Below are 18,388 nucleotides of genomic sequence, written 5' to 3'. Positions count from 1 at the left end.
GCTTGATTGTCTGTTATATGTTTTCCGACATTAACTGTTAAGGTCACATTATTTTTTTTAATTTTACTCTCTGGTGACTTTCCTTCCCTATCCCATATTCTTTCAACCGCGAACACATTTGTTTAAGGAAGTCAGACCAGGGAGTTGTTCCATAACAACTCCCTGGTCAGACAGTATTAATGGTTGTACTACCCACGAGCTATATCTCTTTGGATACTACACCCAATTGCACATGTCATGATGATGGATATGCATCGCTTGCTAACCTTACATACCATGGCCAAACGCCAACGGTAATGGCATAATATTCCCATGGTCAGTATAGGCCTATACAGTGTAACTCGTAACAGTTTAGACGTCAGCTATGCTAGAATGTTTTAAGTGATATGATTGTATTATTGTATCGTCTGATTAATTACCATGCGGAGATTCATGCTTCCATATATCAACAACAACAACAACACATAGTTAACGATACCTAGCTTCCTGGGATGCACAGTGTGTTTAACTCTTCCTTTTAATCCATGTGACTTGTACGCATGGCGTATGTCCTTCAGGCATGATCAACACGCAACCTTAAATACCGCAGAGAAATTAGATGTATTATGCATAACACAGACAAAATGTGAGTCTATGCGTCACGGTTGTACATAATTCCCCGTTGCGTGTCACACACAGACATTCGCATTAACTTTTTAATCACATTCACCAAATTTTCCATCCAATGTTTATTTAACCAACATTCAAACTGAATACGAACGGTTAACACTTATTCATGCCATTGATGCTCCCTACATTTTATTTGGTATTCTGTTATCATGCGGTTATACTATTATGCGTGATATTGGTACGGTTCATCTTACTAATATATGGTTTACTATGTTAAGTGAATCATGTCCAGTGTAAAGAGTAGGTATAGATGACATGCAGAAGGTCTATGTTACCATTACATGCACGCTGCTCTGTTTTAATTAAACCCGCTTATGAATCCTTCTTTTATACATGACCAAGAGTTGCGAAGACATTTTCAGAACAACAAGCCTTGCTATGCATTGCAGATTCATGAAAATCGCATAATTAAAGTTAAACAATTTCAATGTAAACAAAACTAAGATTGTAATACTCAAAACCACATTGCTCTAAATTATGCATGTCATTGCACTACCATATAACCACGTACAGTAATGTTATTAAATGTAAAGAGTAGTTGAGTATATTTATATGTATAAACCAAATCGCTTGATAAAATGTTCAAAGATAAATTGCAATCAAAGAACATGAAGGACCCTTCAATTGAAGTTTGTCAGATTTCGATGTACCCAAGTATACCAGCAACTAAGTACTGGGAAAGCTGCAGTAAAAAATGAATCTTGTTGACGTAGAATTTAACAGCAAAACTGAACAGTAGACTAGCCTGTGGCGACAAATAATATGATGTGTCAATGTGTAAGCATTCACTAATTTCGAACGATGATTACTGTATGCGATATTCGTGTTTTATGTGTGTGACTAAAAGATGCAATTTTTGGATGCAACGAGAAATGAATGTCGATTTTGCAACACGTAAATAGTTACTTGATCGGAAAACGTTCTAGAACCAATCAACTAGATCTTCTTCTCCTTCTCCTCCTCCTTCTCCTTCTCCTTCTTCTCCTTCTCCTTCTCTTTCTTCTCCTTCTCTTTCTTCTCCTTCTCTTTCTTCTCCTTCTCCTTCTCCGTCTCCTTCTCCTTCTCCTTCTCCTTCGCCTTCTCCTTCTCCTTCTCCTTCTCCTTCTCCTTCTCCTTCTCCTTCTCCTTCTCCTTCTCCTTCTCCTTCTCCTTCTCCTTCTCCTTCTCCTTCTCCTTCTCCTTCTCCTTCTCCTTCTCCTTCTCCTTCTCCTTCTCCTTCTCCTTCTCCTTCTCCTTCTCCTTCTCCTTCTCCTTCTCCTTCTCCTTCTCCTTCTCCTTCTCCTTCTCCTTCTCCTTCTCCTTCTCCTTCTCCTTCTCCTTCTCCTTCTCCTCCTGCATATTTTATTGTTTCATTTGTTATGCTTTCATTTTGAATTTTTCTTGCTTGAAGCACTTGTAACAACTTTGGGCAGGGTAAGCTTTGAAATGATGGGTGAAAACATGGTAAGCGAACTAACGATGTTTAAGAAGAATGATGATATTCATCGTTGGAAAGGGCTTTTTCTCCCCCCCCCCCCCTTTTTTCCCTTCTTTCTTTCGTTGCAAACAAAATCAGCTTACTTATTTTCCTTCCTACAAGACGAGCGTGACCATGTCACAGATCGAAGAAGGATCTTTAGTTTTAAAATTTATGAACCTGTCATCACTGCAGATATACGATGAGTTATGCAGACCCGCGAGTTTAAAAGTAACATAAATTCTGTGCCTTGGTTTCAATTTGCCTTCCAAACTCATCATTGGTTTATTACAATTTGCTAATTTACATCTTTTATTCAGATTATGTTTACATTTGACTGAGAAGCATTAATTTCTTCTTCTTTTTTGTAATAAATTATTTCTTTTTCTATTTGATTTTTATTGACTGTTTTCAGCATTTCGTAATGTTTTTCCTTTGTTTTGGTTTTCTTATCTATTCTTTGTTAAGGCTTTAAATTTTCTTTACATGATTTAAGTCTGAGCACATTTTCAAAATTCTGACTTGTTGATATTTCTTTACTTCGTTTTTTTTTCTATTTTGCTGATTACACGTTCGTCTGAGTTGTTGCCTGTTTTTATGAGGTCGTTAAAGAAGATACATTAGGCGAATCATGTTCTAAAATACGATACAAGTAACGTCATGTAAACGTCATGAAAGGCTATTTTGCCCTATGTTTTAGTTTTGTGGCGTAGCCAGACGGATTTTGCAAGGGAGGTGCTATCATGGATAACCTATGTGCCAGAAATAACTGGCATGACAGTAATTTTAAGCGGCCGCGGTTATATACATATATAGTATTTAGGGGACAACTGATAATGTAGTGCATTTGGACGCCATCCATACCCTACCCATGCAGAAGCCATTCTCGGCAATTCTTCTATTCATTGGTTACTTTTCATTCAACTCTGTAGACGACTATGAATAGGGAAGTCCAATCCAAAATAATTCTGTAAAATGTTTGTTTATTAATCTTGTTTTGCTTGTACGAAGATTTCATGGGATAACTTGAAATTAATTACCATACTTCAATTAGACAATATCACTGCCGTCACTGTCCTTAATTTCTTCTCATGATACTGCCACATATCATCTACAGCCCCCACCCCCTTCCTACTTCAGACTACAGAAAATATGAATGGAACAGTTTAATGTTTACTGCAAGTGCCTGCATTTAATTTAAAGGGTGACTTGACCACAATTTTAGTGGTGATATTTTCATCCACAGTTTGATATCTACTTTTATGTTTTCAAGACGTTCACGTGCAAAATGATTTAAAAGTGCCTGGAATGGTCCATTAAAATGCTTTGCCTCGCTGATGGAAGCCTAATTAAAAATGTAATTTGATTCACTTTTAAAATCTAACTATAGTCTATCCTTTATTGCTTCGAAGAAACACACGAGAGGCAACATGAAATTCCATACCATTTTGCTTAGTGCTAATTGTGTAAAGTAATTGTAAACACGTTATTTGCAAGGACAATATGGATCAAGCTTTCATAATGTGGCGGGTGCTTGTGATGTGCTGATGAAATCAGTGTATTCACTAGACTAGCATATCCAGTCGCATTGAATAAAGAGTCCCGAATTGCTTCTAATGGCCTTTAACATAACGATGTTAGCTCTATTGATCTTAAGATCATCCTTTCAGTTGAGTGAAAGGATTCATATTTTTCAAGACGTTGCCCGGTCGCACTTTTCGAGACGGTTACGCCACTGCGGGTTTGGAGCAAAGTTTACTGACGTAATCGAACGACTATTTCACACGAGTTGTAGCTAGAAGTGTTTGACTGACGGCCTGTATTTTCGATGCCGATTTTATTCAATTAACCTAAACTGGCATTATTTTCGATCATTTCTATCTAGCAATTAATTTATAAAGAAATTTCAAGGTTTATTAAGAAAAAAGTGATTATTAAGGATTGTATAAGGAAGAAAGTTAACGAAGAGAGTGCAATATCAATATTTATTTCAATATTAAAATGTTTAACAATTATACTCGATAATAGTCCTATTATGTATTATAGTACTTCTGTATTCACTAGCGCTGTTTGGTCGCCATATATAACATACCAGTGAAAAAAATAAAAACAACTTTAAGAAAAGAGTCGTTCTGCCTTCGAGTTATTTATTGTGTTAAGAAAACCTTTCGGCGATAGATCATATATTTCGTGTATATTTCGGCAACATCGCTCAAGAAGTCATTCAAACCTCACAAGGATAGAAAACCCAAATTCTAGGTCAAGATACATAAAAGTAGCTCTTTCAGTTGATTTGTCAGTTTCATGTAAAGTTTACCAAACCTACTGGTATCACGTTTTGCTCAAAATTTCTGATGGATTTTTCATCCCCCCCCCCCCCCAAAAAAAAAACTATAACGTGAGTAATTGATTTATGGATTTCATTTTAATATTAGAATTTCGATAGATCACTAATTACATAGAAAGAATAAAATTCAGAAATTTTATAAACATTATGAACTAATTGACAGGAAGTTTATAACTTTTTGAGAGTTTCTCTTTGTCAGTGACGGTGATAAAAAATTGATAGCATTGACATGGGCAAGGTTATCACCGACATTAAAGAAAGTAGACTAACCAAGGAATGCATATAACGACACCGGTATAGGGTGATCTACATTAAACATGAAGCACCATGAACCACAGAATAAACGGAATGATAATTATGGTTAAGATCGTATCATCTGGATGACTTGGTTAGTAGTCATAGACGTGTCCAGAACACAATAATAAACTGTACTCATATATATATATATATATGTTTGCCCATGCAGTTTTATCTATAAATTATTCACGTATTCAATCAACATTGTACTAAATACGTGACTGTGTGCAGCTTTCGGTTAAATTCAACTCCTATGAAATTGGCGTTCCATAACGATGGTAAACCTATGCAATCATGGTACATTCATGCTTATAGGCTGTGGGTGTTGTTGTCTCAACATGGGTAGCTTGAATGGAAGGTATAACGGTATAATTACTGTGATGCATGAACCTTGTGGTTTTTAATGGATTGCAAAATCTCAAAAAGACAAACTTTGATTGCTCTCATAAGTTCAGATTGTTATAAGTCGAGGTCAAAGGTCATTCATGCCATCGGAGGTCAAGATGTGGAAACATTGATACGTCGACGACTGATTATGTCATGGAACTCTCAGTGCATGTTTGGAGGATTAGTGGTCAACAGTATTGTACCAATACAAAAGAAAATATGCGAGAAAAGTCGAAGAATGGTCAACGATGCTCATAATTAACAAAAAAAAAGAAGGATTTTACTGCCAGCCTCAAAGAATGTCGCCTAACTGACACATTTGGATGTTCCAGGAAAGAACGTTACTTTGAAATCTTTCACCATATTTTCTCGTTTTTTTAAGCCTGCATGCTAAGTTTGGAAGCAATACTGACGACGTTTGAAGATACATCATACACGTTGTCTGATAACGGATACGGTGTTATCTAAAAAGATGGACGTTCTTTTAAACTATAACATATGCTTTGTTTCAACGAGTTAAACTTGTTTACCAGACCTTAAATAATACTGAAGCTATAACATGTTGCGTGCAGACAATCTCCCCTTGGCCAATCAAGTGACGCATCCCATGGGGATGAGCTACGGGGGGGGGGGATTTCCCCCTATGCTATGAGAGTTGGATGGAAAATCCCGAATAATTATATCATTCCCAAATACCAAATTCCATTTTTAATGAAAAGGATCAAATATATGTGCATTTTTATGAAGGATTGGGCCATTGATGCTTTTATTTCATTTTGCAATTTGACGAAGATCCTGCTCGGATTAAAACATCAGGCTCTCTAATTTGTGAACTGTTTTTGTTCCCTCTCCCTCTTTCTTTAATTGTAAATTTATTTGTGTTACATTAATAACATAACAATAAACTCGGTGTCTGTTAAGTGATCGTTCCGAGTTGTAGGTTCAATATTTCGAGGAATCGATTGCCAAATGTACTACTGAGACTACAACAAGCGCGTCGAATAAAGAGAGTGGCGCTATTCATTTTTATCATAGATATATATTATATAGATATATAGATATATATATATATATATATATAGTAAACATAACTGTTTTTATCATAGATGTATATATATATATATATCTATATACATCTATGATAATATATATATATATATATTATATATGCTGCATTTCATCTCAGAGGCATCTACAAACTACGAAAATATTTAAATGATAAGTGCAACTGAACAAATTGTACATTCTTTTATCACTTCAAGGTTGGATATGGGCGATTCCTTACTTCTCGGTCTTCCACAAGAACATATTCATAGACTCCAATTAACCCAGAACTCAGCTGCGCGTATTGTAACTCATTCTCATAAGCATTGTCATATCCACCCTGTCTTAAAAACCCTGCACTGGCTACCTGTAAAATATCGTATCATGTATAAAATTCTCCTTATTGTTTATGGTCCAATGTATATTTCTGACTTATTACCTATTTATGTCCCCTCTCGTAATCTAAGATCCAGCTCTCCATTTTTATTATCTGAAATTAAGTCCAAACATTCTTGGGGGGGGGGGGTAGGTCATTTATTGTTTCTGCCCCTCGCTTATGGAACCAACTCCCCTTAAAAATCAGACAAGCAGCTACTCTGTCTAACTTTAAGAAGAGCATCAAATCCCACTTAATGACAAAAGCTTTTATATAATTTTGAACCATTACGTTTTCTTCTGTCATTGTTTTGTATTATTATGTATTATTTGTATCATTTCTAATTGTTAATTGCGTCATGAACATTCTTTGAGTGGTTTAAGGCATTATAAGTCGTATTAATATTACTATTTATATATAATATATATATATATATATATATGTGTGTGTGTGTGTGTGTGTGTGTGTAGGGGGGGGGTCTGCGTGCGTGCGTTTGGTTGTATGTATGTATGTATGTATGTATATAATACGGTAGACTTGTATAGCTAAACCTGAGAATTAAGGTATACGAATTTGCAACGGAATACGTAACGTAGGGATTTGTATGCTTAAATATCTTTGGAATCACCGTAAAGTCTACCGTGACTCTCCTAGCGAAGATGGAATGGCAGTAGTAACGTGTATTTGATTGAAAACTGATGATGGAAGTTTTACAGATGGAAGTTAGTTATTTGAAACTATTTAACGAATGCTAGCCATGTACTTAGTCCGTCACCAGAGTATCATTTCATGTTCTTTCATTATGTAAGGTATAACTGTACGCTCTGAAGCTGCATGTTGTCTTGCATTCTCTATAGCAGGGATTGAACCAACTTATTCACTTGTTTCTGTAACCTGGTGCTGCCATAGCCATAACGTTCATGTGAATCAAATTCGCACCGGAGTCCAATCGCAATATCATTTTCTGTTTTGGACTGAACTTTAATTAACTTGTAAGTTAAGAACTCGCAGACACATCGTAGCAACATATGCATGTCGCGGGAGGGAGGTTTCACTACACCCCCACCCGCGCCAGCCCCCCCCCCTAAAAAATCAATTTTGTTTTAGACTTAATTATATACCTAAATTATAGTCTATACGTGTGTCTCCGAATATACTGTTTAACTATTTTTCAGTAGGACTTCCCTACATAGAAGTCGGCTTCAACGACCCCATGTTGGGGTCCATCCCCTTCCCTAATGAAGCCCTGTATCCGACCCAATATCCCAGATCTATCTTATAATAGTTACAATGTTATCCAAGTATGTGTGAATGCTACATGTATGGCATGGTCAACGCTACAACCTAACACGCAAAATGTAGCTGTTACGTAATGATCTAAATATTAATTTAGAAAGCAGACGTTAACCCTCGGAAGTCATTTTCAGATTAGATCAAATTCGATTCAATTTGATACAGTTTATTTATCAAATTAGTGATGCAATACAAACGATATGAAATTATAATTTAATAAATGTAACAAAAACTCGTTACAATGATAGAAACAAAACTATGCGGAAGCCTACATGTGGACTAGAAACATTGAATCACAAAATTGAGAGTAAGTTATGCACATAACAAAACCTACCAAGAAGTCATTACCAACCCAATCGTTATCAATACAGACAACTCCAGATACGAATCAATTCACGTGGTGTTTTTAATTTTTTGAGCATGTATATATATAAACGTATTCTTATCAACTCGTTAGCAGTTTAGGTAAGCTGTTATGGTAACGAACCTCGCTAAAATAACGTCGTCGTCAATGAAGAAATGACCGCAATATGTCATTGTATGTAGACTAGTTTACACGTTCTTATTCAATAAAATGCCATAATTGGCGGCTAGCATGGATTACCTGTCAATTATAACCAACCATCTCTCCCGAGTCATTCTCAATTATTCTATATATTCTTTTGAACATTTTTCTTTCCGAAATGTGGTCAACTTGACAAGGTGTAATCAACATTACTTGGGAAAGAATGAAAGAAGGAAAGAAACGGGGAAAACCATGGAATCTCAAGTACGTTTGAGAAACATGTAGAAGCATGTAACATCATCTCCAGGGTCTCAAGCTGTTATAACAGGGAGATGCTATACATGAACAGCTCCCCAGCCTTTAGTGATATGCAGTCCCCACGTGTTGTATTCAGTGTGATTCTATCATGTAGTATATGTAACATAATCTGCAGGGTCTCAAGCTGTTATATCAGAGAGACGATTTACTCTAACAGCTCCCTCAGTTGTTATGCAGTCCACACGTGTTGTATGCAGTATGATTTTATCATGTAGTAGCATGTAACATCATCTGCGGGGTCTCAAGCTGTTATATCAGGGAGATGCTACTCAAACAGCTCCCTCAGTTGTTATATGCAGTCCACACGTGTTGTATGCAGTACGATTCTTTCATGTAGTAGCATGTAACATCAGCTGCAGGGTCTCAAGCTGCAATATCACTGGAGATGCTATCAGTGGCGTCGCGCCCATTGGGGCCCGAGGGCACAGCCCCCCCCCCCACCCAAATTTTGTCAAAGGTATCATAAAATGTTGTCATAATTAAAAAAAAAAGTGTTTTCGAAATCGAAAAGTAGACTAAATAGTCAATTGCTCTTTGATGGTCGTTGCGGATTTTCCACACACCTCAAAGACGACATATCGGGATTAGTAATGCCATTGCCTTTGAATATGTGAATATGTAAGCTTCTGTTGACTGCTTGGTCAATGGTTGTTAATTGTTGATATTCAGTCAATCGAAACAGTTAAATAATTACTGGTTGATAACTAATGAACCAAATGTGCCATCAACGCTGCCATCGTTGAACAATATTATATATACGTAGTCCCAGAGTAAGTGCAACCCGTTACCTTTGCCAAAGCCAGTCAATTTTCCATGAAAAAATGGCAATTTTTTTAATTGTTTTTTAAGCATGTAACAAAGTTCGGAAAGTTAAGATAAATGTGGTGAACAGAGATTATGGGACTCCATGTTAACTTCTTCTTAAGTAATGCAATCAGTTCGCTAAAAGGTCCACCAGGATAAATTTTCCTCATGATCTGATAGGTAGTTTCGAAAAAAATGAATAATAATAATCATTTCAAATACATGTCACAATTAACCTGGAAAATAATCACTTCGTTATCGCACGTTTTACCTTAGATTTCGCTACTTTCGCTCTTTCTTCACCCAGTCACCACTTCTCACGGGCATGGGCGGCGATCATGGATCAGCCAACACAAAAATGTTTCGATTTCTTAAATTTTGGGCGCTTCTGGGAGACGAGGAATTGGTAAACTGAGGAATAAATGGCGATCACTGCCTTCGAGAATATTTCCCAAAATAAAAAATTGCCGAAAATTTTTATCAATTTTAGGGGTGTTGCTTACTGCCATAAGGCACGGGAAGTGCCGCTTCCTGCAATCTGAGGGGTCTGCCAGACAAAAAAAAATTTTTTCGCACGATGCCCCTGGATGCTATACTATAACAGCTCCCTCAGTTGTTATATGCAGTCCACACGTGTTGTCAGCAGTATGATTCTTTCATGTAGTAGCATGTAACATCATCTCCAGGGTCTCAAGCTGTTATATCAGGGAGATGCTACTCAAACAGCTCCCTCAGTTGTTATATGCAGTCCACACGTGTTGTATGTAGTATGATTCTTTCATGTAGTAGCATGTAACATCATCTCCAGGGTCTCAAGCTGTTATATCAGGGAGATGCTACTCAAACAGCTCCCTCAGTTGTTATATGCAGTCCACACGTGTTGTATGTAGTATGATTCTTTCATGTAGTAGCATGTAACATCATCTCCAGGGTCTCAAGCTGTTATATCAGGGAGATGCTACTCAAACAGCTCCCTCAGTTGTTATATGCAGTCCACACGTGTTGTATGTAGTATGATTCTTTCATGTAGTAGCATGTAACATCATCTCCAGGGTCTCAAGCTGTTATATCAGAGAGATGCTATACTATAACAGCTCACTCAGTTGTTATATGCAGTCCACACGTGTTGTATGTAGTATGATTCTATCATGTAGTAGCATGTAACATCATCTCCAGGGTCTCAAGCTGTTATATCAGGGAGATGCTACTCAAACAGCTCCCTCAGTTGTTATATGCAGTCCACACGTGTTGTATGTAGTATGATTCTTTCATGTAGTAGCATGTAACATCATCTCCAGGGTCTCAAGCTGTTATATCAGGGAGATGCTACTCAAACAGCTCCCTCAGTTGTTATATGCAGTCCACACGTGTTGTATGTAGTATGATTCTTTCATGTAGTAGCATGTAACATCATCTCCAGGGTCTCAAGCTGTTATATCAGAGAGATGCTATACTATAACAGTTCACTCAGTTGTTATATGCAGTCCACACGTGTTGTATGTAGTATGATTCTATCATGTAGTAGCATGTAACATCATCTGCAGGGTCTCAAGCTGTTATATCAGGGAGATGCTACTCAAACAGCTCACTCAGTTGTTATATGCAGTCCACACGTGTTGTATGTAGTATGATTCTATCATGTAGTAGCATGTAACATCATCTGCAGGGTCTCAAGCTGTTATATCAGGGAGATGCTACTCAAACAGCTCCCTCAGTTGTTATATGCAGTCCACACGTGTTGTATGTAGTATGATTCTATCATGTAGTAGCATGTAACATCATCTGCAGGGTCTCAAGCTGTTATATCAGGGAGATGCTACTCAAACAGCTCCCTCAGTTGTTATATGCAGTCCACACGTGTTGTATGTAGTATGATTCTATCATGTAGTAGCATGTAACATCATCTGCAGGGTCTCAAGCTGTTATATCAGGGAGATGCTACTCAAACAGCTCCCTCAGTTGTTATATGCAGTCCACACGTGTTGTATGTAGTATGATTCTATCATGTAGTAGCATGTAACATCATCTCCAGGGTCTCAAGCTGTTATATCAGGGAGATGCTACTCAAACAGCTCCCTCAGTTGTTATATGCAGTCCACACGTGTTGTATGTAGTATGATTCTATCATGTAGTAGCATGTAACATCATCTGCAGGGTCTCAAGCTGTTATATCAGGGAGATGCTACTCAAACAGCTCCCTCAGTTGTTATATGCAGTCCACACGTGTTGTATGTAGTATGATTCTATCATGTAGTAGCATGTAACATCATCTCCAGGGTCTCAAGCTGTTATATCAGGGAGATGCTACTCAAACAGCTCCCTCAGTTGTTATATGCAGTCCACACGTGTTGTATGTAGTATGATTCTATCATGTAGTAGCATGTAACATCATCTCCAGGGTCTCAAGCTGTTATATCAGGGAGATGCTACTCAAACAGCTCCCTCAGTTGTTATATGCAGTCCACACGTGTTGTATGTAGTATGATTTTATCATGTAGTAGCATGTAACATCATCTCCAGGGTCTCAAGCTGTTATATCAGGGAGATGCTACTCAAACAGCTCCCTCAGTTGTTATATGCAGTCCACACGTGTTGTATGTAGTATGATTTTATCATGTAGTAGCATGTAACATCATCTCCAGGGTCTCAAGCTGTTATATCAGGGAGATGCTACTCACAGCTCCCTCAGTTGTTATATGCAGTCCACACGTGTTGTATGTAGTATGATTCTTTCATGTAGTAGCATGTAACATCATCTGCAGGGTCTCAAGCTGTTATATCAGAGAGATGCTATACTATAACAGCTCACTCAGTTGTTATATGCAGTCCACACGTGTTGTATGTAGTATGATTCTATCATGTAGTAGCATGTAACATCATCTCCAGGGTCTCAAGCTGTTATATCAGGGAGATGCTACTCAAACAGCTCCCTCAGTTGTTATATGCAGTCCACACGTGTTGTATGTAGTATGATTCTTTCATGTAGTAGCATGTAACATCATCTCCAGGGTCTCAAGCTGTTATATCAGGGAGATGCTACTCAAACAGCTCCCTCAGTTGTTATATGCAGTCCACACGTGTTGTATGTAGTATGATTCTTTCATGTAGTAGCATGTAACATCATCTCCAGGGTCTCAAGCTGTTATATCAGAGAGATGCTATACTATAACAGCTCACTCAGTTGTTATATGCAGTCCACACGTGTTGTATGTAGTATGATTCTATCATGTAGTAGCATGTAACATCATCTGCAGGGTCTCAAGCTGTTATATCAGGGAGATGCTACTCAAACAGCTCACTCAGTTGTTATATGCAGTCCACACGTGTTGTATGTAGTATGATTCTATCATGTAGTAGCATGTAACATCATCTGCAGGGTCTCAAGCTGTTATATCAGGGAGATGCTACTCAAACAGCTCCCTCAGTTGTTATATGCAGTCCACACGTGTTGTATGTAGTATGATTCTATCATGTAGTAGCATGTAACATCATCTCCAGGGTCTCAAGCTGTTATATCAGGGAGATGCTACTCAAACAGCTCCCTCAGTTGTTATATGCAGTCCACACGTGTTGTATGTAGTATGATTCTTTCATGTAGTAGCATGTAACATCATCTCCAGGGTCTCAAGCTGTTATATCAGGGAGATGCTACTCAAACAGCTCCCTCAGTTGTTATATGCAGTCCACACGTGTTGTATGTAGTATGATTCTTTCATGTAGTAGCATGTAACATCATCTCCAGGGTCTCAAGCTGTTATATCAGGGAGATGCTACTCAAACAGCTCCCTCAGTTGTTATATGCAGTCCACACGTGTTGTATGTAGTATGATTCTTTCATGTAGTAGCATGTAACATCATCTCCAGGGTCTCAAGCTGTTATATCAGGGAGATGCTACTCAAACAGCTCCCTCAGTTGTTATATGCAGTCCACACGTGTTGTATGTAGTATGATTCTTTCATGTAGTAGCATGTAACATCATCTCCAGGGTCTCAAGCTGTTATATCAGAGAGATGCTATACTATAACAGCTCACTCAGTTGTTATATGCAGTCCACACGTGTTGTATGTAGTATGATTCTATCATGTAGTAGCATGTAACATCATCTCCAGGGTCTCAAGCTGTTATATCAGGGAGATGCTACTCAAACAGCTCCCTCAGTTGTTATATGCAGTCCACACGTGTTGTATGTAGTATGATTCTTTCATGTAGTAGCATGTAACATCATCTCCAGGGTCTCAAGCTGTTATATCAGGGAGATGCTACTCAAACAGCTCCCTCAGTTGTTATATGCAGTCCACACGTGTTGTATGTAGTATGATTCTTTCATGTAGTAGCATGTAACATCATCTCCAGGGTCTCAAGCTGTTATATCAGAGAGATGCTATACTATAACAGCTCACTCAGTTGTTATATGCAGTCCACACGTGTTGTATGTAGTATGATTCTATCATGTAGTAGCATGTAACATCATCTGCAGGGTCTCAAGCTGTTATATCAGGGAGATGCTACTCAAACAGCTCACTCAGTTGTTATATGCAGTCCACACGTGTTGTATGTAGTATGATTCTATCATGTAGTAGCATGTAACATCATCTGCAGGGTCTCAAGCTGTTATATCAGGGAGATGCTACTCAAACAGCTCCCTCAGTTGTTATATGCAGTCCACACGTGTTGTATGTAGTATGATTCTATCATGTAGTAGCATGTAACATCATCTGCAGGGTCTCAAGCTGTTATATCAGGGAGATGCTACTCAAACAGCTCCCTCAGTTGTTATATGCAGTCCACACGTGTTGTATGTAGTATGATTCTATCATGTAGTAGCATGTAACATCATCTGCAGGGTCTCAAGCTGTTATATCAGGGAGATGCTACTCAAACAGCTCCCTCAGTTGTTATATGCAGTCCACACGTGTTGTATGTAGTATGATTCTATCATGTAGTAGCATGTAACATCATCTCCAGGGTCTCAAGCTGTTATATCAGGGAGATGCTACTCAAACAGCTCCCTCAGTTGTTATATGCAGTCCACACGTGTTGTATGTAGTATGATTCTATCATGTAGTAGCATGTAACATCATCTGCAGGGTCTCAAGCTGTTATATCAGGGAGATGCTACTCAAACAGCTCCCTCAGTTGTTATATGCAGTCCACACGTGTTGTATGTAGTATGATTCTATCATGTAGTAGCATGTAACATCATCTCCAGGGTCTCAAGCTGTTATATCAGGGAGATGCTACTCAAACAGCTCCCTCAGTTGTTATATGCAGTCCACACGTGTTGTATGTAGTATGATTCTATCATGTAGTAGCATGTAACATCATCTCCAGGGTCTCAAGCTGTTATATCAGGGAGATGCTACTCAAACAGCTCCCTCAGTTGTTATATGCAGTCCACACGTGTTGTATGTAGTATGATTTTATCATGTAGTAGCATGTAACATCATCTCCAGGGTCTCAAGCTGTTATATCAGGGAGATGCTACTCAAACAGCTCCCTCAGTTGTTATATGCAGTCCACACGTGTTGTATGTAGTATGATTTTATCATGTAGTAGCATGTAACATCATCTCCAGGGTCTCAAGCTGTTATATCAGGGAGATGCTACTCACAGCTCCCTCAGTTGTTATATGCAGTCCACACGTGTTGTATGTAGTATGATTCTTTCATGTAGTAGCATGTAACATCATCTGCAGGGTCTCAAGCTGTTATATCAGAGAGATGCTATACTATAACAGCTCACTCAGTTGTTATATGCAGTCCACACGTGTTGTATGTAGTATGATTCTATCATGTAGTAGCATGTAACATCATCTCCAGGGTCTCAAGCTGTTATATCAGGGAGATGCTACTCAAACAGCTCCCTCAGTTGTTATATGCAGTCCACACGTGTTGTATGTAGTATGATTCTTTCATGTAGTAGCATGTAACATCATCTCCAGGGTCTCAAGCTGTTATATCAGGGAGATGCTACTCAAACAGCTCCCTCAGTTGTTATATGCAGTCCACACGTGTTGTATGTAGTATGATTCTTTCATGTAGTAGCATGTAACATCATCTCCAGGGTCTCAAGCTGTTATATCAGAGAGATGCTATACTATAACAGCTCACTCAGTTGTTATATGCAGTCCACACGTGTTGTATGTAGTATGATTCTATCATGTAGTAGCATGTAACATCATCTGCAGGGTCTCAAGCTGTTATATCAGGGAGATGCTACTCAAACAGCTCACTCAGTTGTTATATGCAGTCCACACGTGTTGTATGTAGTATGATTCTATCATGTAGTAGCATGTAACATCATCTGCAGGGTCTCAAGCTGTTATATCAGGGAGATGCTACTCAAACAGCTCCCTCAGTTGTTATATGCAGTCCACACGTGTTGTATGTAGTATGATTCTATCATGTAGTAGCATGTAACATCATCTCCAGGGTCTCAAGCTGTTATATCAGGGAGATGCTACTCAAACAGCTCCCTCAGTTGTTATATGCAGTCCACACGTGTTGTATGTAGTATGATTCTATCATGTAGTAGCATGTAACATCATCTGCAGGGTCTCAAGCTGTTATATCAGGGAGATGCTACTCAAACAGCTCCCTCAGTTGTTATATGCAGTCCACACGTGTTGTATGTAGTATGATTCTATCATGTAGTAGCATGTAACATCATCTGCAGGGTCTCAAGCTGTTATATCAGGGAGATGCTACTCAAACAGCTCCCTCAGTTGTTATATGCAGTCCACACGTGTTGTATGTAGTATGATTTTATCATGTAGTAGCATGTAACATCATCTCCAGGGTCTCAAGCTGTTATATCAGGGAGATGCTACTCACAGCTCCCTCAGTTGTTATATGCAGTCCACACGTGTTGTATGTAGTATGATTCTTTCATGTAGTAGCATGTAACATCATCTCCAGGGTCTCAAGCTGTTATATCAGAGAGATGCTATACTATAACAGCTCACTCAGTTGTTATATGCAGTCCACGCGTGTTGTATGTAGTATGATTCTATCATGTAGTAGCATGTAACATCATCTGCAGGGTCTCAAGCTGTTATATCAGGGAGATGCTACTCAAACAGCTCCCTCAGTTGTTATATGCAGTCCACACGTGTTGTATGTAGTATGATTTTATCATGTAGTAGCATGTAACATCATCTCCAGGGTCTCAAGCTGTTATATCAGGGAGATGCTACTCAAACAGCTCCCTCAGTTGTTATATGCAGTCCACACGTGTTGTATGTAGTATGATTCTTTCATGTAGTAGCATGTAACATCATCTCCAGGGTCTCAAGCTGTTATATCAGAGAGATGCTATACTATAACAGCTCACTCAGTTGTTATATGCAGTCCACGCGTGTTGTATGTAGTATGATTCTATCATGTAGTAGCATGTAACATCATCTGCAGGGTCTCAAGCTGTTATATCAGGGAGATGCTACTCAAACAGCTCCCTCAGTTGTTATATGCAGTCCACACGTGTTGTATGTAGTATGATTTTATCATGTAGTAGCATGTAACATCATCTCCAGGGTCTCAAGCTGTTATATCAGGGAGATGCTACTCAAACAGCTCCCTCAGTTGTTATATGCAGTCCACACGTGTTGTATGTAGTATGATTCTTTCATGTAGTAGCATGTAACATCATCTCCAGGGTCTCAAGCTGTTATATCAGAGAGATGCTATACTATAACAGCTCACTCAGTTGTTATATGCAGTCCACGCGTGTTGTATGTAGTATGATTCTATCATGTAGTAGCATGTAACATCATCTGCAGGGTCTCAAGCTGTTATATCAGGGAGATGCTACTCAAACAGCTCCCTCAGTTGTTATATGCAGTCCACACGTGTTGTATGCAGTATGATTTTATCATGTAGTAGCATGTACCATCATCTGCAGGGTCTCAAGCTGTTATATCAGGGAGATGCTATACTTGAACAGCTCCCTCAGTATAGTTATATGCAGTACACACATGTTGTATGCAGTATAATTCTTTCATTGCTCACATCGATTACTTTGTCGTGCTATACAGATACTAACACATTGCGGCACAGACGACACAAAGCAAGTGATACTATATTACTGATGTGTTTACAGCTGAAGTGTATAGGCTAACTTGAAGGTCCATGCAGTCGGTGGTGCATCCAACCAGAGGCTCAGTTCCAGCCCAATTGAAACTTTACGTTCATATATTATATATATACCAAACGCATAAAACAATATGTTTCGCCTTTGGGAAAAGTTGTTGATCAGGAACATCTCTGTCATATAAGGTAAACACTGTGAATGGATTTGCGTCACATTCCCAATCCTAACTATGTGGTGTATTTCAGCCCTCAAAAGACACAAATAATGAAAAGAACCTGAATAGTTTCAGAGTAACTTTGTCGTTCAATGACCAAGTCGTCACTTTGACACGATGAATTTACAACAGCTGCTTTGACATATCTGGCTGAGCTAAATACGTCGGGATATGGATACATATAGGGATATAGATATACATGGAAATGGATACATAGAGATGATGCGTTACGTACTGCTACTGATGAGATTGCAACTCATCAACAACTGTCTCTAATTGCCCCTGAAGCAACAACTCATCCATTTCCAACATAGACATTCGATCGAAATGCCCCAAACCTCGTCTGCTTACTGACTGTTCATAACATATACGAATAACGGTACTTCTCGCCAAAGGGCTGCTTGCAGGACTTGTCTGCACCGACTGCTCGCGTGTACCGACGCCTGTCAAGGCAGTTACAAAGGATAATAAGTTGCATTGCCTTCGTAGCCTGACCCTGCAAGTGTTAGATACCACTTCGGGTCGACAGAAGGAACATGAAGCCCATTACGAGTGGAAAATAATCGAAGCGACAAAGAAGCAAAATGGC

This window comes from Apostichopus japonicus, chromosome 3 (genome assembly GCF_037975245.1).
Source record: "Apostichopus japonicus isolate 1M-3 chromosome 3, ASM3797524v1, whole genome shotgun sequence".
NCBI classification, from domain to species: Eukaryota; Metazoa; Echinodermata; class Holothuroidea; order Aspidochirotida; family Stichopodidae; genus Apostichopus; species Apostichopus japonicus.
The sequence above is the reverse complement of the archived record's forward strand: the minus strand, read 5'-3'. Positions refer to the sequence as shown.